The 23,616-nt window shown below is 43.2% G+C and overlaps 1 protein-coding gene and 1 pseudogene across 2 annotated transcripts in view; both read right to left on the reverse strand.

Annotated features, from left to right (window-relative positions):
• LOC309550131 (proteinase-activated receptor 1-like) overlaps window positions 1-16,734 on the reverse strand; it is a 34,267-nt pseudogene extending 17,533 nt beyond the window's left edge. The window contains exon 1 of the transcript in view: window positions 16,653-16,734. The product of the transcript in view is annotated as a proteinase-activated receptor 1-like (transcript). The remainder of the gene's footprint in view (window positions 1-16,652) is intronic.
• Window positions 9,759-23,616, reverse strand: part of CIMIP2B (ciliary microtubule inner protein 2B) — a 64,038-nt gene continuing 50,180 nt past the window's right edge. The window contains exon 7 of the mRNA XM_082243816.1: window positions 9,759-9,769. The gene's annotated coding sequence lies outside the window, so the exon portion shown is untranslated. The remainder of the gene's footprint in view (window positions 9,770-23,616) is intronic.

Below are 23,616 nucleotides of genomic sequence, written 5' to 3' on the forward strand. Positions count from 1 at the left end.
AACAGTGCATATTTATAGCACTGATTACTGTAGTAATGTCACTGGTACCCCCAAAAGTGTCAAAAATGTCAGTCAAGGGTCCAATCTGTCCGCCGCAATGTCGCAGTCCCGCAAAAAAAATCGCAGATCGCCGCCATTACTCGTTAAAAAAAAAAAACACCAAAAATGACAGAAATCTTTCCCTTTGTTAGTAAACGCAATAACTTTTGTGCAAACCAATCAAAATACGCTTATTGTGATTTTTTTTACCAAACATAGGTAGCAGAAAACAAATTGGGCAAAAATTTAAAAAAAATTTTGATTTTTACATTTTTTTGGGGGGGAATTTCATATAAAAAAATGTGAAAAATATTGTTGTTTTTTCAAAATGTATGCTTTTTTTTTGTTTATAGCGCAAAAAGTAAAAATCGCACAGGTGATCAAATACCATGAAAAGAAAGCTCTGTTTGTGGGAAAAAAAGGACGTAAATTTTGTTTGGGTACAGTGTCGAACGACCGCGCAATTGGCAGTTAAAGTCACACAGCGCCGAATCGCAAAAAGTGGCCCAGACGTAAGACAGCAAAATGCTCCGGTGGTAAAGTGGTTAATGTATATATACGGGAAGGCCCCCTGATATAAGTATAAATACAGATGTATGTTTGTATGGTTATTATAATATAATTGTTGTAGATAACTGTGTAAAGTGAACATCTACCCCCAGAAGAAGGCTTCAGGCTGAAACGCGTCGGAGCTTCTGTGTCCACTGCTTTCGACATCTGTATTTATATTTATATCAGGGGGCCTTCCCGTATATATACATTAATGTCCTCTTGTATGTTTTCATGCCTTTTTTATCTTACCCAACAATGATCTTTCATTGATGTATTTTACTGCGTTTTGTATCAATAAAAAATCGTTTTTAGAATAATAATTTCCAATTTACATTTCTATTCTCTATTACATTTTTTTTTATTTGGTATCGCATAGTCCCAATTCCCCCCTTGTCCCTCTGTGGGCTTTTCACTATATTTTCAGGGATAGATACCCCCCCCCCTTTTTTGTATTATTACTTTCAAATTTTGGAACCTAGGTTTTTGGAATCTATATTTATTTTAGTTTAAACTTTTTATAGAATTTTCTTTACATACATAAAAAATAAAAATATAGCATTACAAAAAAAGACATCAACTTATATAAAACCATAAAAAAGATGGTGTTTCCAGCGTATACATTATCCTTCAACTATTTTTAGATACCCCTTGTCATAAGGCCTATACAAGTAAATAGTGATACTCTTCCCGCTTCCTTCCCCTCCTATTATCTTCTACTCCGCCCCCCCCCCCAAAAAAAAAAGCAAAAAACATCCTTACCCCCCTCCCCCCCCCCCCCAAAGATATTCTAATTTTATGTATTTATACTGATAGTGTAAATGCTGTTGGCTCTAATTGGCTGTTCAGGGATGGAGCAGTCTGGTTCTGCTAAGGATATAGTTAACCAATCATAGGTGTGTGTGTGTGCAGCCTATTGCATTAGGGTGTGTACCCCAAAGCTCAAACACACATGCGTGTGTGTGCATGTGTATATATACTGACAGTGTCAGTAAATCAGTATACAGTGTCAGTAGATCAGTATACGTTGTCAGTAGGGCAGTGGACGGTGTTTGTATTTTTTATTTATTTTATTTATTTATTTATTTATTTATTTTTATTTGTTATTATTTTTTTTATTATTTTTTACAATTTTATTTTTTTATTGTTGAAATATAAGGGGTCTAAAAAGGAGGAATCTGCACCACACGGGGGGATTAGAGTGTGCCCGGGCACACCTGGCGCACCCTGTGCACACGCCTATGTCACCAATCTACAACACGATAAAAAGTTTTTATGTATTGAACGGCTCTCGACCAACAATTCACTTATTTAGGTATTTAAGAGCCGGTTCACACTTCTGCGTGTGCCGGGTTCGCATGTCATGTCGGAGCGCACTGCTCCGACATGACATGCGATCAGCTGTGCGGTGCGAGTTTAGCCATACAGTTTGTATGGCTAAATTCGCACCGCACCCGCAGCAAAGACGTACAGGAGGCATTTTTGCTGCCGCATCAGGATCGGATCGCACAGCGGTTCACACTTGTGCGATCCGATCCTGTGCGAACTGCACGATCGCACTGCGATATGCGATCAAACTGGGGGTGTCGTTAAGATTACATTGACACCCCCAGCGGATCGCATATGGCAGTGTGAACTGCCGGGGGTGCGTGTGCGATGCGGGAACAGGCTGCGAATTCGCAGCCTTCCCACATCGCAATAGTGTGAACCGAGCCTAAATGTATTAATCTTAGTAAGACAGATGCATGTACTTACCGCCATATACAAACATCAGCGTTATATCTGAAAGAGAAAGAATTGAGCAAAAATGAAATAACATATCCAATATATGTCCATATAGTATATATCCAATATATGTCCATATAGTATATATCCAATATATGTCCATATAGTATATATCCAATATCTGTCCATATAGTATATATCCAATATCTGTCCATATAGTATATATCCAATATCTGTCCATATAGTATATATCCAATATATGTCCATATAGTATATATCTAATATATGTCCATATAGTATATATCCAATATATGTCCATATAGTATATATCCAATATATGTCCATATAGTATATATCCAATACATGTCCATATAGTATATATCCAATATATGTCCATATAGTATATATCCAATATCTGTCCATATAGTATATATCCAATATCTGTCCATATAGTATATATCCAATATATGTCCATATAGTATATATCTAATATATGTCCATATAGTATATATCCAATATATGTCCATATAGTATATATCCAATATATGTCCATATAGTATATATCCAATACATGTCCATATAGTATATATCCAATACATGTCTATATAGTATATATCCAATATATGTCCTTATAGTATATATCCAATATATGTCCATATAGTATATATCCAATATATGTCCATATAGTATATATCCAATATATGCCCATATAGTATATATCCAATATATGCCCATATAGTATATATCCAATATATGTCCATATAGTATATATCCAATATATGTCCATATAGTATATATCCAATATATGTCCATATAGTATATATCCAATATATGTCCATATAGTATATATCCAATATATGTCCATATAGTATATATCCAATATATGTCCTTATAGTATATATCCAATATATGTCCCTATAGTATATATCCAATATATGTCCATATAGTATATATCCAATATATGTCCTTATAGTATATATCCAATATATGTCCATATAGTATATATCCAATATATGTCCATATAGTATATATCCAATATATGTCCTTATAGTATATATCCAATATATGTCCATATAGTATATATCCAATATATGTCCTTATAGTATATATCCAATATATGTCCTTATAGTATATATCCAATATATGTCCATATAGTATATATCCAATATATGTCCATATAGTATATATCCAATATATGTCCTTATAGTATATATCCAATATATGTCCATATAGTATATATCCAATATATGTCCTTATAGTATATATCCAATATATGTCCTTATAGTATATATCCAATATATGTCCATATAGTATATATCCAATATATGTCCATATAGTATATATCCAATATATGTCCATATTTGTATATATCCAATATATGTCCATATAGTATATATCCAATATATGTCCTTATAGTATATATCCAATATATGTCCTTATAGTATATATCCAATATATGTCCATATTTGTATATATCCAATATATGTCCATATAGTATATATCCAATATATGTCCATATAGTATAAATCCAATATATGTAAAAGATAGGAAATGATGGGAAATCTCTCTAGTGGAGCCCGAAATAGCGACCAAACCGGACAAGGGGTTCTAACCCTTCCCCACTCCATCCAAAAAAAAAAAAAACTTTTGACTGTACAAACTGTATACATTAACCTCATTTTTTCAGTGCTGTGATAGCTTGACTGACAATTACTCCATCTTGCAACACTGTACCCAAATGAATTTTAGATCACATTCTTTTGGTTGTATTTAATAGGCAATGTTTTTTATTTCTGCTATTTACCCCTCTTGATCTCCCACTTCATAACCCCATTCATGACCAGGCCGTTTTTTCCGATACGGCGCTGCGTTATTTTAACTGCAACGCTGTACGTAATTAACATTTATGTAATTTTTCCTCACAAATAGAGCTTTCTTTTGGTGGTATTTGATCACCTCTGCATTTTTTTATTTTATTTAGACATGTGCGGTTTGTTTGGTTCCGAATAAATATTTGGACAAATTTTTCGTTATTAGGAGATTCAAATAAATCTAAATATCCAAATTGCAATATAAACAAAGTTTACCGAATGCTCCGAACACCAAAACGAAATTAGTCTGAATTTTGGAAATTCGAATTGCAATTCGAATCGAATTTTACATCGAATTCCTGTCGAATTTGAACTGTAAACATAGTTCTCAAAATCAAAGACCGTGTGTGTTATTAGAGTACCATCTTAACCATTTGCCGACCAGCCGCCGTCGATATACGTCAGCTGGTCGGCAGGTTCCTGCGCCCACTCGCCAGTGGGGAAGCCGATCCGTGGGGCACCCACCATCTCTCCCCGGGAACAAAGAACGGGGGTCGGCTGTTGTAAACACAGCAGACCGTTTTTCTCTCGGCTATCAACACAGAGCTCCTGTGTTCCTTCTATTTAGGAGCACAGGTCTCTGTGTTCATTTCACAAGCCCCCCCCTCTCTCAGATAGAAAACACCCCCTAGGCTCACATTTTACCCTTTGCTCGCCCCTGGTGCTAACCCCTTCCCTGCCAGTGGAAAATATAATAGGGTAATTGGCGCTGCCAAATAATGAAAAATGTACAAAGGTGTGTCTCACAAATCTAGGTACATATAGGTGATCAATATATAATATCAATACTATAAGTGATGGTCCTTACAATATACCCAATGGTACTGATTTTAAGCCACAGTAGGTGTTATAGATTTCAATAAATTAACCAACCATTCATCAATTAATAGCACTAATACATACTTAATGGAATTCAATAAAAAAGTAAACCAGTATAAATAAATAAAACTGTGAGCAGTGTCTCAAAGCTAAAAATAAAGTGACTCTTGTAATAATTGGTGTAAACACTAGGTGGCAGTGTTGGTTTAAAATGAATAAGTGTGGATATCCAAGTAAAACAGATAATGGGTGATATAAGGAGATCCATTTGCGTGGAATTTTTTCTTTATTATCCTTCCCTGCCAGTGTCATTTTTACAGTGACAGTGCATATTTTTAGCACTGATTACTGTAGTAATGTCACTGGTCCCCCCAAAAGTGTCAAAAATGTCAGTTAGGGGTCCGATCTGTCCGCCGCAATATCGCAGTCCAGCTAAAAATCGCAGATCGCCGCCATTACTAGTAAAAATAAATAAAAATGACATAAATCTTTCCCTTAATTAGTAGATGCTATAACTTTTGCACAAACCAATCAAAATACGCTTATTGGGATTTTTTTTTACCAAAAATATGTAGCAGAATAAATATTGGCCTAAAATGATGAAAAAATTAGATTTTTAATTTTTTTGGGAATGTTTTATAGCAGAAAGTGAAAAATTATTATTATTTTTTTTTTTTTTTTCAGAATTGTCACTTTTTTTTGTTTAACCAATTGCCGACCGCCCACAGTATATTTACTGCGGCGGTCAGCCCCTCCTGGGCAAAGCGACGTAGTACTACGTCACTCGCCCAGGAGCCTGTAGGGGGCGAGCGCGTGCCGCCGGAGGCGCGCTCCCGCCCCGCTTGTTTACGGCCATCCCCGTGCGTGTGACCAGCGGCTCCGATGTCCGCCGGTTACTCGTGATCTCCCGCTGGAGAGGGAGAAAGGCAGGCGGCTGATGTAAACAAAGCCGCCTGTCATTCTCCCTGGTGTAACTGCAGAGATCATATGATCCTGCTATGGAGGATCGTATGTCTCTGTGGTTACATGAAAAGCCACGCCCCTTTACAGTTAGGATCACGCCCCTAGGGACACACTTAACCCCTTGATCACTAATAAAGTTAACCCCTTCCCTGCCAGTGTCGTTTTACAGTAACAGTGCATATGTATAGCACTGATTACTGTAGTAATGTCACTGGTAGCCCCAAAAGTGTCAAAAATGTCAGTCAAGGGTCAGATCTGTCTGCCGCAATGTCGCAGTCCCGCAAAAAAAATCGCAGATCACCGCCATTACTAGTTAAAAAAAAACAATAAAAATGACAGAAATCTTTCCCTTAGTTAGTAAACGCAATAACTTTTGCTCAAACCAATCAAAATACGCTTATTGCGATTTTTTTTTTTTTTTTTTACCAAAAATATGTAGCAGAAAACAAATTGGCCTAAAATGTTAAAAAATTTTGATTTTTACGTTTTTTGGGGGGGGAATTTCATATAAAAAAAATGTGAAAAATATTGTTATTTTTTCACAATTGACGCTCTTTTTTTGTTTATAGCGCAAAAAATAAAAATCGCACAGGTGATCAAATACCACCAAAAGAAAGCTCTGTTTGTGGAAAAAAGGACGTCAATTTCATTTGGGTACAGCGCTGCAGGACCGCGCAATTGTCCATTAAAGTCACGCAGTGCCGAATCGCAAAATAGGGCCTGGTCTTTGAGCAGCCAAATCCTCCGGGGCTTAAGTGGTTAAAGCGCAAAAAAGTAAAAATCGCACAGGTGATCAAATATCACCAAAAGAAAGCTCTATTTGTGGGGAAAAAAAGGACGCCAATTTCATTTGGGTACAGCATCGCACAACGGCGCGATTGTCCGTTAAAGTAACGCAGTGCCGAATCGCAAAAAATGGCCTGGTCAGGAAGGGGGAAAATCTTCCGGTCCAGAAGTGGTTAAAATAATGCTGTTTTTTGTTAACCCAATAATGATTTAAAGAGTCATTGTAATAATTTGATGAAGATTGTTATGTTTGTTCACTTTGCCACATTCGAATGAAAAAAAAAAAAAACGAAAGTTTTCTATTCGACCAATTCAAAATTTATTGATTCGAACATTTCGAATTGGAAAAAAAAAAACAGGTAAGTTCGAAGAAAATTCGAAAAAGACATAAAACGAATTCCAAATACGAATTCTGAATATGAATTCTGAATACAAAACCCGAATTTGAATTGAACGAATCAACTGAATTTAATGAAACTAAAATAATAGAATATCGAATCTAAACAAAACAAAACAAATTTTTTCTTTGTTCACGTCTCTAATTTTAAGGCATTATAAACAAAAAAAGACAGACAGAAAAAAAAAAAATTATATTTTTTACTTTCTGCTATAAAATATATTCAATAAAAAAAAATTTAAAAATCTAATTTCTTCATAAATTTGTAAAAGATTTATGTATTCTGCTAGATATTTTTGGTAAAAAAAAAAAATCCCAATAAGCGTATATTGATTGGTTTGCACAAAAGTTATCGCATCTACAAGTTTCGGAATATATAATGGAATTTTTATTGATTTCTTATTTATACTAGTAATGGCGGCAATCAATGACCTTATAGCGGGACTGCGATATTGCGGCGGACAGATCGAACACTAACTGACACTTTGCAGGAACCAGTGACACTAATACAGTGATCAGTGCTAAAAATATGCACTGTCACTGTACTAATGACACTGGCTGAGAAGGGGTTAAACATCTAAGGCGATCAAAGGGTTAACTATGTGCCTAGCCAGTGTTTATGTACTAAATGTGTGTTACTTTTACTTGGATTGTATTCCCTGCTTTACAGGGACACAAAATCCATCCCTTCCCCCCTGTCAGAACAGAGCTCTGCCTTGTTTACATATCCTGTGTCTCTGCCCAACGATCGGCATGTGCCGGCAGATATCCAGTGCCCGGCACCCACAGCCTAGCTTCTGCCGTGAGTAATCACAACATAAGCGGCCCGCTGGCATCGTTGCCGCCGCCTAAGCGGAAGTGCAGAATCATGCATATATCTGTAAATCTGCACAGAACGGCCTCCCTGTAGCAATATATCTGGTATAGGGTGGTCGTAAGCTGGTTAAAGGAAGAGACCAACAATTTGGGCTTGCTTACATTTGCCTTTTTATTTCTTTAACTTTAATCATTGTTAGTCATTGGCACTTAAACCCCCCCCTAAAAAAACCATTCCACAACCCTGGTTGGTCAGTGGCACTTTAATCCTTCCCCTCTGCAAAACAATTCAAATATAATTGGTGCTCATTAGCACCCCCCACCCTCCAGTACTCGGCAAACTCAAAATGTTGGAAGGGCAACTGAATGGGCTGAATGATTGTGAACACACAAACCCACTCTGATTGGCATTATACAACATGACTGTGGTTTGAGCTGTCCAATAACTCTATCTTATCAACAGGGCAGCCAAAATACATTTTGGGGCCCCTTACACAGCTTACACATCAACATTGCCCAGGGCACGTCCACTGGCCATCCCACCAAGTTCCTTCCTATGTCCTTTTCCTTTTCTATCCCATGTCCTCCTCTTCCAGTCTCATCTCCCCAATCCCATGGCCCTCTCTTCCTCCAGCACCATATCTCCATCCCACGTCCTCCTCCTACAGTCCTATCTCCGCCATCCCATGTCCTTCTTCTCCAGTCCCATATCCACTACCCCATGTCTTCCTCCAGTTCCATATCCTCCATCCCATGTCCTCCTCCTCCAGTCCCATCTCCTTCATTCCATGTCCTTCTCCTCCTCCAGTCCCATCTCCTCCATCCCATGTCTTCCTCCTCCAGTCCCATCTCTTCCATCCCATGTCCTTCTCCTCCAGTCCCATCTCCTCCAGTCCATGTCCTCCTCCTCCAGTCCCATCTCTTACTTCCCATGTCCTCCTCCTCCAGTCCCATCTCTTCCATCCTATGCCCTCCTCCTCCTTCAGTCCCATCTTCTCCATCCCATGTCTTCCTTCTCCAGTCCCATCTCCTCCATCCCATGTCTTCCTCCTCCAGTCCCATCTCCTCCATCCCATGTCCTTCTCCTCCAGTCCCATCTCCTCCAGTCCATGTCCTTCTCCTCCAGTCCCATCTCCTCCAGTCCATGTCCTTCTCCTCCAGTCCCATCTCCTCCAGTCCATGTCCTCCTCCTCCAGTCCCATCTCCTCCATCCCATGTCCTTCTCCTCCAGTCCCATCTCCTCCAGTCCATGTCCTCCTCCTCCAGTCCCATCTCTTACTTCCCATGTCCTCCTCCTCCAGTCCCATCTCTTCCATCCTATGCCCTCCTCCTCCTTCAGTCCCATCTTCTCCATCCCATGTATTCCTCCTCCAGTCCCATTTCCTCCATCCCATGTTCTCCTCCTCCAGTCCAATCTTCTCCAACCCCTGCTCTCCTCCTAGAGTCCCATCTCCTCCATCCCATGTTATCCTTCTCTAGTCCCATCTCCTCCATTTCATGTCTTTCTCCTCCAGTTCCATCTCCTCCATCCCATGTTCTCCTCTTCCCCCATGCTTTGTCCTCCATCCCATGTCCTCCTCCTTCTCCAGTCCCATCTCCGCCATCCCATGTCCTCCTCCTCCATCCCGTATCCTTCTCCTCCTCCATCCCATGTCCTTCTCCTCCTCCAGTCCTATCGCCTCAATCTCATGTCCTCCTATTTCTCCAGTTTCATTGCCTCAATCTCATGTCCTCCTCCTTCAGTCCCATCTCCTCTATTCCATGTTCTCCTCCTCCAGTCCCATGTCCTCCATCCCATGTCTTCCTCCTTCATGCTATGTCCTCCTCCATGCCATGTTGTCCTCCTCATCACCACATGTCATCCAATAGAGCACCTTTGGGATGTGATGGAATGGGAGATTTGCATCATGGATGTGCAGCCGACAAATCTGCAGCAACTGTGTGATGCTATCATGTCACTATGGAGCAAAATCTCTGAGGAACGTTTCCAACACCTTGTTGAATCTATGCCACGAAGAATGAAGGCAAAAGGGGGTCCAACCCGGTACTAGCAAGGTGTACCTGAAAAAGTGGCTGGCGAGTGTATATACTTTCGTTTTATACATAACTAGGGTCTATCTAACAGGGTTATATCATTGCAGGAGATTTCCCATCACGTCCTGTCTTTGTGTCACCAGGACAGGAAGTGGGGGAATGTGAACGGGGCCAAGAAAAGCAATCTACATGGACAGCTTTTCAGAGCATTGGCTAGTTTAATGACCGGCCTAGACTAATAACAGTCACTGCAATGCTGCCCAAATTGCTGTCCTTTTAACATGGTGACAACACATATGTAAAGTTACTTTCACCCTGCTAAAAGGACAGCAATGGGGCTAGCATTAGAGGGGGCGGGGTCACAGGCTATGAACTGTACATGTTTTTGTAGCATCTTCAAATTATTTACCACTGAAGGAAACGCTCTTTTTTTTCTCTCTCACTTTGATCTCTGCAGCAGCTTCTTTGCAGAAGAATTCCATCCCACCAACGCAAGAAACCTGAGGCTTTGCAGTGATGGACAGTGCACCCTGTGTACCCATAGGCTAAGGAGGCAGTGGGCGGGAGAGCAGCCCGCCTCCTGCTGCCTCCTCAGCTAATGGGTACCTGAAATTCTCCTAAGTCCCTCACCCAGGGCCGCTGATAGGGGGGGACCACCAGCCCTCTTGTAGGGGGCCCCGAGCACACAGGGGGGCCCACACAGAGAGGGGGATTAGTGATGGACAATAAATACAGAAATCTTCCTCCAGCACCTGAATCTGATCTGTCCCTCTCCCTGCTATCAGCTTTTATCTGTTGAGAAAGAGACAGTTGTCCCTCACTAATCCCCCTCCTTTGTGTGGCCCCCCTCCCAGCACTTATCTCTGCTCAGGAGTTTATTTGTAACTTTGTTTCTCTCTCTCTGTCTCTCTGATCACTGAGCTCCAACTGCCCAGCCTGTATATTTTTCTCATCTCATCTTCTTTGTTATTTAACATAGTTTTTTTTTTTAGATTTAGCAGGAATTATGCGAGTTATGTTATATTTGTGTCTGATAATAGTGATTTTTAGCTAAATATATCTTTAATATTTTCTTGGGGGGGCCCTGCCAGGTAGTCTGTACCTAGGCCCCACGATTTCTAACAGCAGCCCTGCCCTTACCCTTAACATCTCGTGATTATCATCCCTGACAGCTACTTTACCACGCAGCAGGAGGGCTGGAAGAACAGTCACAGGACCAGCAGCCTCCGGTACCTCTCCCGCCTCATGTCTCCTCTCACCCGCACACTTCCTGATTGCCGGGGCAACATCAAACTTTCTACTCACCACTGCCAATTGGACACCCCAGGATGCGCTCCTTCTGCAACTGATGGAGGAGGGGGGCGGAAACAAGTAGCTATCACATCTGTCAATCATCAAGCCTGCAGGCAGCAGATACAGCAGTTGTAAGTACCTCCGGCCTGGGCGCAGGCCCCTCAGGATGCCCGGGCCCCCTACATGTGTATCAGCTGTCCTCCACCTGATGGCGGCCCTGATTATCAATATCTTTTTGTGATTAACATCTACAGAACTGGATAAAGTCTAATTAAAACTCAATAAATAGGAACAACGACATCCTTACTTCTTCATCTTGTGACCCCTCTAGATATAACTAAAGATCTATATAGAGGAATCAGGACCTCCTTCCTCCTGCTGGTGACCCCTCTAGATATAACTAAAGATCTATATAGAGGAATCAGGACCTCCTTCCTCCTGCTGGTGACCCCTCTAGTTATAACTAAAGATCTATATAGAAGAATCAGTACCTCCTTCCTCCTGCTGGTGACCCCTCTAGTGATATAAAGTTCTATATAGAGGAATTTGGACCTCCTTCCTCCTGCTGGTGACCACTCTAGTGATATAAAGTTCTATATAGAGGAATTTGGACCTCCTTCCTCCTGCTGGTGACCCCTCTAGTGATATAAAGTTCTATATAGAGGAATTTGGACCTCCTTCCTCCTGCTGGTGACCACTCTAGTGATATGCTTCCCCCTCTGGTGAACCCTCTAGTGATATGGTAGGTGGTTCTACAAAGTATTGTCTTGGGGGGGGGGGGGGGGCTGAATACAAATGCATGTCACACTTTTTTGATATTTATTTGGAAACATTTTTTGAAAACCATTTATCATTTTCCTTCCACTTTTATGTGCCACTTTGTGTTGGTCTATCACATAAAATCCCAATAAAATAAATTTACAATTTTGGGTGTAACATGACCAAATGTGGAAAATTTCAAGGGGTATGAATACTTTTTCAAGACACTGTATATAGAGGAATCAGGACCTCCTTCCTCCTGATGGTGATCCCTCTAGTGATATAAAGATGAATATAGAGGAATCAGGACCTCCTTCCTCCTGATGGCGACCCCTCTGGTGATAACTAAAGATCTATATAGAGGAAAAATCAGCTCCTTCCTCTCGCTGGTGACCCCTTTAGCGATATCCAATAATCTATTTAGTGAGATGAGGACCTCCCTTCTCCAGCTTCTGATCCCTCTAGTGATATCTAAACATCTATATAGGGGGATAAGGACCTCATTCCTCTAACTGGGGATTCCCTATAGTTACAGTATTTCACAAAAGTGAGCACACCCCTCACATTTTTGTAAATATTTTATTATATCTTTTCATGTGACAACATTGAAGAAATGACACTTTGCTACAATGTAAAGTAGTGAGCGTACATTAATGTCTAAACAGCTGGCAAAAAAAATTAAGTACACCCTTAGGTGCAAATGTCCAAATTGGGCCCAATTATCCATTTTCCCTCCCTGGTGTCATATGACTCGTTAGTGTTACAAAGTCTTAGGTGTGAATGAGGAGCAGGTGTGTTAAATTTGGTGTTATCGCTCTCACTCTCTCATACTGGTCACTGGAAGTTCAACATGGCACCTCATAGCAAAGAATTCTCTGAGGATCTGAAAAAAATAATTGTTTCTCTACATAAAGAAGGCCTAGGCTATAAGAAGATTGCCAAGACCCTCAAACTGAGCTGCAGCACGGAGGCCAAGACCATACAGCAATTTAACAGGACAGGTTCCACTTGGAACAGGCCTTGCCATGGTCGACCAAAGGAGTTGAGGGCACATGATCAGCATCATATCCAGAGGTTGTCTTTGGGAAATAGGCGTATGAGTGCTGCCAGCATTGCTGCAGCGATTGAAGGGGTGGGGGGTCAGTCTGTTACCCCGCACACTGCATCAAATTGGTCTGCATGGCTGTCCCAGAAGCATGCCTATTCTAAAGATGATGCACAATAAAGCCCGCAAACAGTTTGCTGAAGCAGACTAAGGACATGGAATACTGGAACCATGTCCTGTGGTCTGATGAGACCAAGATAAACTTATTTGGTTCAGATGGTGTCAGATGTACGTGGCGGCAACCAGGTGAGGAGTACAAAGACATGTGTGTCTTGCCTACAGTCAAGCATAGTGGTGGGAGTGTCATGGTCTGGGGCTGCATGAGTGCTGCCAGCACTGGGGAGCTACAGTTCATTGATGGAACCATGAATGCCAACATGTACTGTGACATACTGAAGCAGAGCATGATCCCCTCCCTTCAGAGACGGGGCTGCAGGGCAGTATTCCAACATACCGACCACAAACACACCTCCAAGACGACCATTGCCTTGATAAAGAAGCTGAGGGTAAAGGCGATGGACTGGCCAAGCATGTCTCCAGACCTAAACCCTATTGAGCATCTGTGGGGCATCCCTAAATGGAAGGTGGAGGAGTGCAAGGTCTCTAACATCCACCAGCTCCGTGATGTCGTCATGGAGGAGTGGAAGAGGACTTCAGTGGTAACCTGTGAAGCTCTGGTGAATTCCATGCTCAAAAATCCACACAAAATATTGACTCTTTGGGCCCAATTTGACATTTTCACTTAGGGGGGTGTACTCACTTTTGTTGCCAGCGGTTTAGACATTAATGGCTGTGTGTTGAGTTATTTTGAGGGGACGGTAAATTTACACTGTTATACAAGCTGTACAATCACTACTTTACATTGTAGCAAAGTGTCATTTCTTCTGTGTTGTCACATGAAAAGATGTAAGAAAATATTTACAAAAATGTGAGGGGTGTACTCACTTTTGTGAGATACTGTGCATCCAAAGATTTATATAGAGGAATCAGGACCTCCTTCCTCCTGCTAATAACCTGTAGTGAAGAACCAACAAATGTAATTTGCTTTTTCCACTGTCTGGTCAAAGTGTTTGCCCATCTTGCAATCATCTGAAATGAGCACCCTCAAATCTTCTCTTTCTCTAGTTCATGCTAACGCTGCTCCCCCAATATAATACACTATGAGCATTTCCCCAAGTACACTGCTTTGCATTTGGAAAAACTAGTCCCCAGTTTTAGCTACTTTGATCAATTTTCTATAAATAATAATGTAGCACCCTCCTAGATAGGTGCTAGTTAGGGAGGATAGTTGGCTCTGCCTGCTTATCAGGGGAACAGCAGGAAAACCGAAGTCTGCTCCATCTGCTTACGAGGGGAGCCTGATTGTTAGTTAGGCCTGTTGCATGTGTCCAGGATGTGATTCATCTGGCCTAAGGGATTGTCCCCACTGTATCCAATAGGGGAGCCTGTTGGGCAGTGGAGGAAATCCAGCCAGTGACACACAGGCTTTTGTAACTATCCCAGTGGGTTGGCACAAACAGTAGTGCATCCTGGGATATGTTATAAAATCCAAGGGCACATGTGACAGGGTGTCTTTGGGCGGGAAGCCAGGTCCCAGGAGGCAGTGGCATCTTAAGAGCATTATAGGCCCCCAGGCAATGCAGTACACTGAGGCCCTGCCTATACAATCCCCCACGAGAATAAAAATGCAAATTATCGATAAGGCGAAATTTGGTACAGCAGAGCCAGGCTAATGACAGCTCCCAAGTTCGGCAGCTGGGTCCGGTGAACACACACACAGACAGGAGTCAGACTCGACTGTCCTGTGTGTGCCTGTTCCCGTGGAGGCGAATGGGCATTCCTGCAGTTGTGGGCTCCCCCTTCACAGCCCAAGTGGCCTGACAGTAGCACAGGGCCTACAGGCGCTTGCCACTTGCTAAGTTTGGCAGCGGGATGCACATGGGAATCTGGACTAATGCTTGGCTGGGGCTGGGCCACTGGGCAGATGGGGCCCCCCGGGCAAGTGGGGCCCCTGGGCAACTGCCCAGCGTGCCCATTCGGTAAGATGGCCCTGCCAGGAGGAGGTTGACGGCTGTCTCTCCTCCTGTCTGTATGGAAGGTGGTCACAGGCGGTCGGCCTGGTGAGCCAGAATTGTGGTGCTGAGCCAGGAGGTCCAGTGGATGCTGACGGATGGAGATGAAGGCAGAGCCACCTTGGGAAAAACAGTGTCCCTGAGTACCGGGAAGCTTGCCAGGGGTCTGCCCAGGAAGGGGACCGCTCCAGTGGAGAGTCAGTGGACAGGGGCTAGCACTCACAGCAAGTGAGAAAGGGGGTGCCAAGTTAGGACCCTGAAGAGAAACTAAATCAGGACCATATCCATTATCTTCACTTCAGTGGCAAGGTGAAGCAGGGGCCTTGCCGCACACACTACAGTCAGTTGTCCTCAGAATTGTTCATAGTTGGTGTATCCCACTCATCCCTTCTCCCATCCCAGTTCTAAATAAAACACAAAAACCAAATCCCCTGGACTTTTCATTGTCTGAGCCAAGTGTCTAAAGTGATACGTTCTATAGATTGTTGTTACAGGTAACCCAGGGGAATCCAGAAAGTGCAATTCTCAGCAGCCCTCTAGGGGGCAGTGCTACAATACTATTAAGATTTCTAGTACTCTGCTAAACAAAATTGATAATCATTCTCAGCCCTATAAAAGGTGAGGATCAGGGGGCCTCTTAAGCAGCTCCTCAAGTTGTTCCTAAAACTCATCTGTCCCTCGAGGAGCAGGCTCCACATATGTATGAAAAAATGGGTGCGCTAGATGTGAGCAATGTGTGTTGAACCAAAAGGGAAAACACAATGAACAAAATACCTAATAAATATACGCAGATATTATAAATGGTGCACAATGTGAACAAAAACATGGTATGGAAATATGTGCAGTCCAAAACAAGTCCAAAATGAAAAAAAGGCTGAAATCTTCTTGATGGTGAATGAAGGTGAAGAAGAGGACGTGCAAACACCAAATCCATCTTGGCACCCATGTGTAAAGAAAAGAGAGGTAATACCCTTACCAACTCAACATAATAAAACACTTGAGAAGATGACACCAGCCAGTGTAATAAATATGACGTCCCAACCTTTCACTCTTCCACCCGATTTGTGGTATATCAAAGTTAAAGTTTCGGTTGCTGCTGGAAATTAATTTTTTGTTTGCGCACTTCATTCTTCAACATTCCACATATGTATGCCCTGTGGGTTCACCTATCATGGTCAATGAGACACTGACACACCAGTCTCTTCCAGGCTAGAAAACCACCCAACCCACCCAAAGTTGCCATCCATCCATCAATCCATCCAACCAAAGCTGCCTGGAGCAACAGGACTTCCCAAGTAATGATAATCTATAACTCTTGTCTCTTCTGCTTTATTATCCTTGGATGTTATAATATGTTCATTAATGCTAAATCCAGACAATTGAGACTACATAAACTTTAAATATGGCAGATTATGGTTGCTTACTTGACGTGGCATTGTGACAATCCACACTCCATAAGCTGATGACGCTAAGGAAGAAGAGAGGTAATAGGAAGTTGGTCCCCATCGAGACGAAGCCTTAACGATGAACCTTCGGAAAGAGTCTTCAGAAGTCTAATGTCTGATGATACAATTTTCCTTTCTATCAGTTTGCGATTATCCTCCTATCAGAGGAGGAGGAAAAGGTGGCGATCTTTCTAAAATGTTTACTTGGGAAACCTTGCTCTAATGTTCTCAAATTGGTTGCTTACCATGGTTGTACTTGCGGCAACAAGTATTTCCCATCTGTTTTCTATATCGTTAATTAACAGTACACATCCCCAGGCTAAGTGGCTAAATATTTCTCTGAACTATTTTTGCTTTTCAAAAGTTAATGGTTTTTGTAATGTGTTTAATTATTCATAACTACGGGTTCAATGGTTTTTAAATGTTTTCCCTCTTTCTTGCCTGATCTGTTACAGTTTCTTAACCACTTCAGATCCGGAAGATTTTACCCCCTTCATGACCAGGTCATTTTTTGCGATAGGGCACTGCGTTACTTTAACAGCTTCTGGATCGCCTGCATTTACTGTGGCAGGCTGGCCCTCCAGCGCGAACCGACGTAGCCCTATGTCGGTCACGCGGGCGCTTGGTGCTGGAAGACGAGTGCACGCCGCTGCAATGCCCATACACGGGGGCACCCGCGATCGCTTCCCGCTGAGAGAGAAGAACAGTCAGTTGTTGTAAACACAGCCGACCGTTCTTCTCTCTGAAATGATCACAGAGCTCCTGTGACCCTTCTATATAGGATCACATGCCTCTATGGTCATTTCACAAGCCCCTCCCTCAACAGTTAGTGAACACTCCTCTAGGCTCACATTTAACCAGTTCCCGACCGCCCGTTTCTTATTTACTGTGGTAGTGCGGCACTCCTGCGCGAAGCGACGTAGACCTACGTCAGTCGCGGCATGCAGCTAGGGGGCGAGTGCGCGCCGCCGGCGGCGCGTTCCCGCCCCCACTCGGCAGCAGGGACTCCAATGCATGGAGCAGGCGGCTCTGATTGCCACCGGCACCCCCGGTCGCTCCCCACTGAGAGAGAAGAACAGTCAGTTGTTGTAAACACAGCTGACCGTTCTTCTCCATGGAATGATCACAGAGCGCCTGTAATCCTTCTACAGTATATAGGACCACATGTCTCTATGGTCATTTCACAAGCCCTCCCCCAACATTTAGTAAACACTCCCCTAGGCTCACATTTAACCGGTTCCCGCCCGCCCGCCGCTGATTTACTGTGGCAGTGTTACCCCCCTGCGTGAAACGACGTAGACCTACACCTGTCACGCGCCTGCAGCTAGGGGGCGAGTGTGCGCCACCGCCGTCGGCGCGCTCCCGCCCCCGCTCAGCAGTGGGGACTCCGATGCACTGAGCAGGCAGCTCTGATACCGCCTGACACCCCGCTGAGAGAGAAGAACGGTCGGCTGTTGTAAACACATCTGACTGTTCTTCTCCCTGAAATGATCCCAGAGCCTTCTATATAGGATCACATGTCTCTATGGTCATTTCACAAGCCCCTCCTCCCACATTTAGTAAAAATTCCCCTAGGCTCACATTTAACCCTTTGATCACCCACTAGGTTAACCCTTTCCCTGCCAGTGTCATTATTACAGTAACAGTGCAGTACTTTTTAACACTGATTACTGTAGTAATGTCACTGGTCCCCCGAAAGTGTCAAAAATATCAGTTAGGGGTCCAATCTGTCCGCCGCAATGTTGCAGTCCCGCTAAAAATCACAGATCGCCGCCATTACTAGTAAAAAAATAAATAAAAATGACATAAATCTTTCCCCTAGTTTGTAGACTCGATAACGTTTGCAAACCAATCAAAATACACTTATTGGGATTTTTTTTTTTTTTTTACAAAAAATATGTAGCAGAATACAAATTGGCCTAAAAGGATGAAAAATGTTGATTTTTTTATTTTTTTGGGGGGGAATGTTAGATAGTAGAAAGTGAAAAATAGTTTGTTTTTTTTTCCAGTATTGTCGCTCTTTTTTTGTTTATAGCGCAAAAAATAAAAATCGCACAGGTGATCAAATATTTATCGGAAAAAAAAAAAAGAACATCAATTTTATTTGGGAACAGCGTCGCACGACCACGCAATATTCAGTTAAAATAATGCAGTGCCGAATCGCAAAAAAATGTCCTGGTCATTAAGCGGACAAATCTTTCAGGTCAAGAAGTGGTTAACGGACAATTGCGCGGTCGTGCGACGCTGTACCCAAAACAACATTGATATCTTTTTTCCCCTACAAATAGAGCTTTCTTTTGGTGGTATTTGAGAAAAAATACTAAAAAAAAAAATGAAAAGAGGCCAACAATTTAAAAAAAAAAAACAATATTTTTTGCTTTCTGCTATAAAATATATCCAATAAAATAATGTAAAAAATCTAATTAGGCCAGTATGTATTCTGCTCCATATTTCTGATTACAAAATTCCCAATAAGCGTATATTGATTGGTTTGCGCAAAAGTTATAGCGTCTACAAATGATGGGATATATTTATGGAATTTTTTTTTTTTATTAGTAATAAATAATCAGCAACTTATAGCGGGACTTTGATATTGCGGCAGGTAAATTGGGCACTGACACTTTTTTTGGAAGCAGTGACAGTAATACAGTGATCAGTGCTAAAAAAATATGCACTGTCACTGTACTAATGACACTGGCAGAGAAGGGGTTAACATCAGGGGTGATCAAAGGGTTAACTGTGGCCTAGGGAGTTCTTGCTAACTCTGTGGGGGAGGTGCTTGAACTGTGGGAAAGCAGAGATCCGTGTTCCTGCTTAGCAGAAACACAGGATCACTGCCTTCCCTTGTCACAGAATGGGGATCTGCCTTGTTTTGCCTTTGCCTTGAACGATCGGCGGGTCCCGCCGGCACTTATCTGCTTATTGGCTACCGCTTTGTCCAATTACAGCGGGAGTGGGTCGCTGCTGTCGGGCATGCGCACCCCCCGACCCAGAAGTGCAGAATCTCATACCTGTACGTGATTCTGCACAGAGGAGCTGCTGCCCTGTAGTAAATGTACGTGGGGCGGTCGGCAAAAGATTAAATAGGAACTATGGGTAAATGAAAAAATCTTCCCTTGCAGAGCCCCCCCCCCCCCTTACCTCAAGTGTTAAATTGTTGATTTTGCCTATGGAACCTGTAAAAATGTCATTCTCTCTCCTGCAGGCTCCTCTTTCTATGCGATTGGTAACCTGAATCCTCTTCTCTTCAGCTCTGATGTCATTAAAGCCAAGGTACCAGCTTACCCATAGGGTCTCCATGGGTAAGCTCCTGACTGAGTGAAACGCGTTAGCCGGAGTTGCAGCATGTGTGTTGGAAGATGCAATAAAAGTGTTGGAGGCTTTAATTTGATGAGAACTTCATTTTCTGTCCTTTAGTGCTTGGTAAAGATTGTGAGTAACTATTGACTACACGAACTGGCTCTCGGTATTGGTGAGAACCCAAGGATCTCGTGCCTGAGCAGAATATTTGAATCTTCGGTTATCTTGAGATCTGTGCTGATGGGTAAATGCAGTGGATGGCTAAATGACATCAGACTGAGATGCTTCTGAGATCATTCTGAATTCATTGCTGGTGACCTGAATTGACTTGCATGTTTTAGCTTTAGCTGTTTTTTTGGATACCCATTAATGTGTATCTGGAGAGCAACAGTTCCATAGCTTACTAACACAGGCTCTAAAATGGTTCTAAGGACAGAAGGTTATTTTCCCCCTAATGGATTCTATGCATTAAGGTAAAAAAAAAAATCCTTCTGAGTGCAGTGCATTCCCCCCAGCCCCCTGAGCCCCGTCTCGATCCAGCGATGTGCATGAGAGTAGTAGCTCTCCCAGGTCTCTCTCTCTCTCCTTATTGGCTTGCACAGCAGAGGGAGCCATTGGCCCCTGCTGCTGTCAATTACAGCCAGTGAGCAAATGAGAAGAGCAGGGGGCGGGGTCAAGCCACGTTCTGTCTATGTATGGACAATGTCCATTCACAGGAGCGTGGCTCAGGAGCGAGCCTACTTGAGTGACCCCATAGCAAGAGGCTTGCTGTGGGGGGCTCTTTGCAATTGGGAGGAGCAATGATTGGGGCTACTCTGTACTAAGCCATTGCACAGAGCAGGTAAGTGTAACATGTTTGTTTTGTTTTCTTTTATTATTAGAACCTTTAGAATCACTTTAGGCATGGTTACTGCTTCCCCACATATGTTAGTGATAAAGATGCGATCAAGTGGAAATGTGGAGATTATTTTCTGTGGTGATGGGTGGTTCTCATGTATAAGGGGGCTCTGATATATAGACAAGATTCTGATATGATGGGGGTACCTCTGATTTGCAGAGGGGGGGGGACCTCTGACATGAAGAGGGGGCTCTGATGTGATGGGGAAACTCTGTAATAGGGGTACACTGATGTGATGGAGGGACCTCTGATCTGTTGAGGAGACCTCTAATTGGAAGGGGGGGGGGGGTAACTCCAACATGAAGGGGAATGTAATATGATGGAGGGACTGCAGATGTGATGGGAGGGGGGCTTTGATGTGAAGAGGAGGGGTTCTGATGTGATTGGGAGACTTTGTTATGGGGTTACTCTGATGTGATGGGGAACTCTAATCTGATAAGGAGACCCCTAATATGAAGAGGATGAACTCCAACATGAATGGGGGATCTGATATGATGGAGGGACCTCTGATGTGACGGGGGACTCTGATCTGATAAGGAGACCCCTAATAAGAAACATGAATGGGGGATCTGATATGATGGAGGGACCTCTGATGTGACGGGGGACTCTGATCTGATAAGGAGAGACCCCTAATATGAAGAGGATGAACTCCAACATGAATGGGGGATCTGATATGATGGAGGGACCTCTGATGTGATGGGGGACTCTGATCTGATAAGGAGACCCCTAATAAGAAACATGAATGGGGGATCTGATATGATGGAGGGACCTCTGATGTGAAGAGGAGGGGCTCTAAGGTGATGAAGGGACCTGTGATGTGATGGGGGGACTCTCATCGAATGAGGAAACCTCTCATAGGAGGGAATAGTTCATATTCCCATTGCACACATTCCAGGATTTAGGTACATCTGTTATGGGTGCTGGGTACTGCAGGGATCACCAGCTTGATACTGGATATATCACAGATAAGTATACATGTTCGCCAGCACACCATGGATTTTTCATAGCAGTCCAAAAAAACGTTTTTTTTTTGCGAAAAAATCATATCACATCAGGATAAATGCAATGCTTCGGAGCCACGCAGGACTCTTATGTCAGGCATGTGCTAGGAGGGGGGGAGCTCCAACATGAAGGGGGAATTTGATATGATGAAGGGACCTCTGATGTAATGGGAGGGGGGGGGGGGGTCCTGATCTCAGGTGAAGGAGGACCTCTGATGTGATGGAGGGCCCCCCGATTTGATGGAGGACCTCTGATGTGATGGAGGGCCCCCCGATTTGATGGAGGACCTCTGATGTGATGAAGGGACCTCTGATGTGATGGAGGACCTCTGATGTGATGGAGGACCTCTGATGTGATGGAGGGCCCTCTGATGTGATGGGGAACCTCTGATGTGATGGAGGGCCCCCCGATTTGATGGAGGGACCTCTGATGTGATGGAGGGCCCTCTGATGTGATGAGGAACCTCTGATGTGATGAGGAACCTCTGATGTGATGGAGAACCTCTGATGTGATGAGGAACCTCTGATGTGATGAGGAACCTCTGATGTGATGAGGAACCTCTGATGTGATGGAGAACCTCTGATGTGATGGAGGGACCTCTGATGTGATGGAGAACCTCTGATGTGATGAGGAACCTCTGATGTGATGAGGAACCTCTGATGTGATGAGGAACCTCTGATGTGATGGAGGGCCCTCTGATGTGATGGAGAACCTCTGATGTGATGAGGAACCTCTGATGTGATGAGGAACCTCTGATGTGATGAGGAACCTCTGATGTGATGGAGAACCTCTGATGTGATGGGAAACCTCTGATGTGATGGGAAACCTCTGATGTGATGGGGGACCTCTGATGTGATGGAGAACCTCTGATGTGATGGAGAACCTCTGATGTGATGGGAAACCTCTGATGTGATGAGGAACCTCTGATGTGATGAGGAACCTCTGATGTGATGAGGAACCTCTGATGTGATGAGGAACCTCTGATGTGATGGAGGGACCTCTGATGTGATGAGGGCCCTCTGATGTGATGGAGAACCTCTGATGTGATGAGGGCCCTCTGATGTGATGAGGAACCTCTGATGTGATGAGGAACCTCTGATGTGATGGAGAACCTCTGATGTGATGGGGAACCTCTGATGTGATGGGGAACCTCTGATGTGATGAGGAACCTCTGATGTGATGAGGAACCTCTGATGTGATGAGGAACCTCTGATGTGATGGAGGGACCTCTGATGTGATGAGGAACCTCTGATGTGATGGAGGGACCTCTGATGTGATGAGGGCCCTCTGATGTGATGAGGAACCTCTGATGTGATGAGGAACCTCTGATGTGATGGAGGGACCTCTGATGTGATGGAGAACCTCTGATGTGATGGAGAACCTCTGATGTGATGAGGGCCCTCTGATGTGATGGAGAACCTCTGATGTGATGAGGGCCCTCTGATGTGATGGAGAATTTCTGATGTGATGAGGAACCTCTGATGTGATGAGGGCCCTCTGATGTGATGAGGAACCTCTGATGTGATGAGGAACCTCTGATGTGATGAGGAACCTCTGATGTGATGGAGAACCTCTGATGTGATGGGAAACCTCTGATGTGATGGGAAACCTCTGATGTGATGGGGAACCTCTGATGTTCGCCAGTACACCATGGATTTTGCATAGCAGTCCAAAAAAAAACGTTTTATTGTGAAAAGATCATATCACATCAGGATGAATGCAATGTTTCGGAGCCACGCAGGA

Source organism: Pelophylax lessonae (genome assembly GCF_965119305.1).
Source record: "Pelophylax lessonae genome assembly, chromosome: 1".
Taxonomy (NCBI): Eukaryota; Metazoa; Chordata; class Amphibia; order Anura; family Ranidae; genus Pelophylax; species Pelophylax lessonae.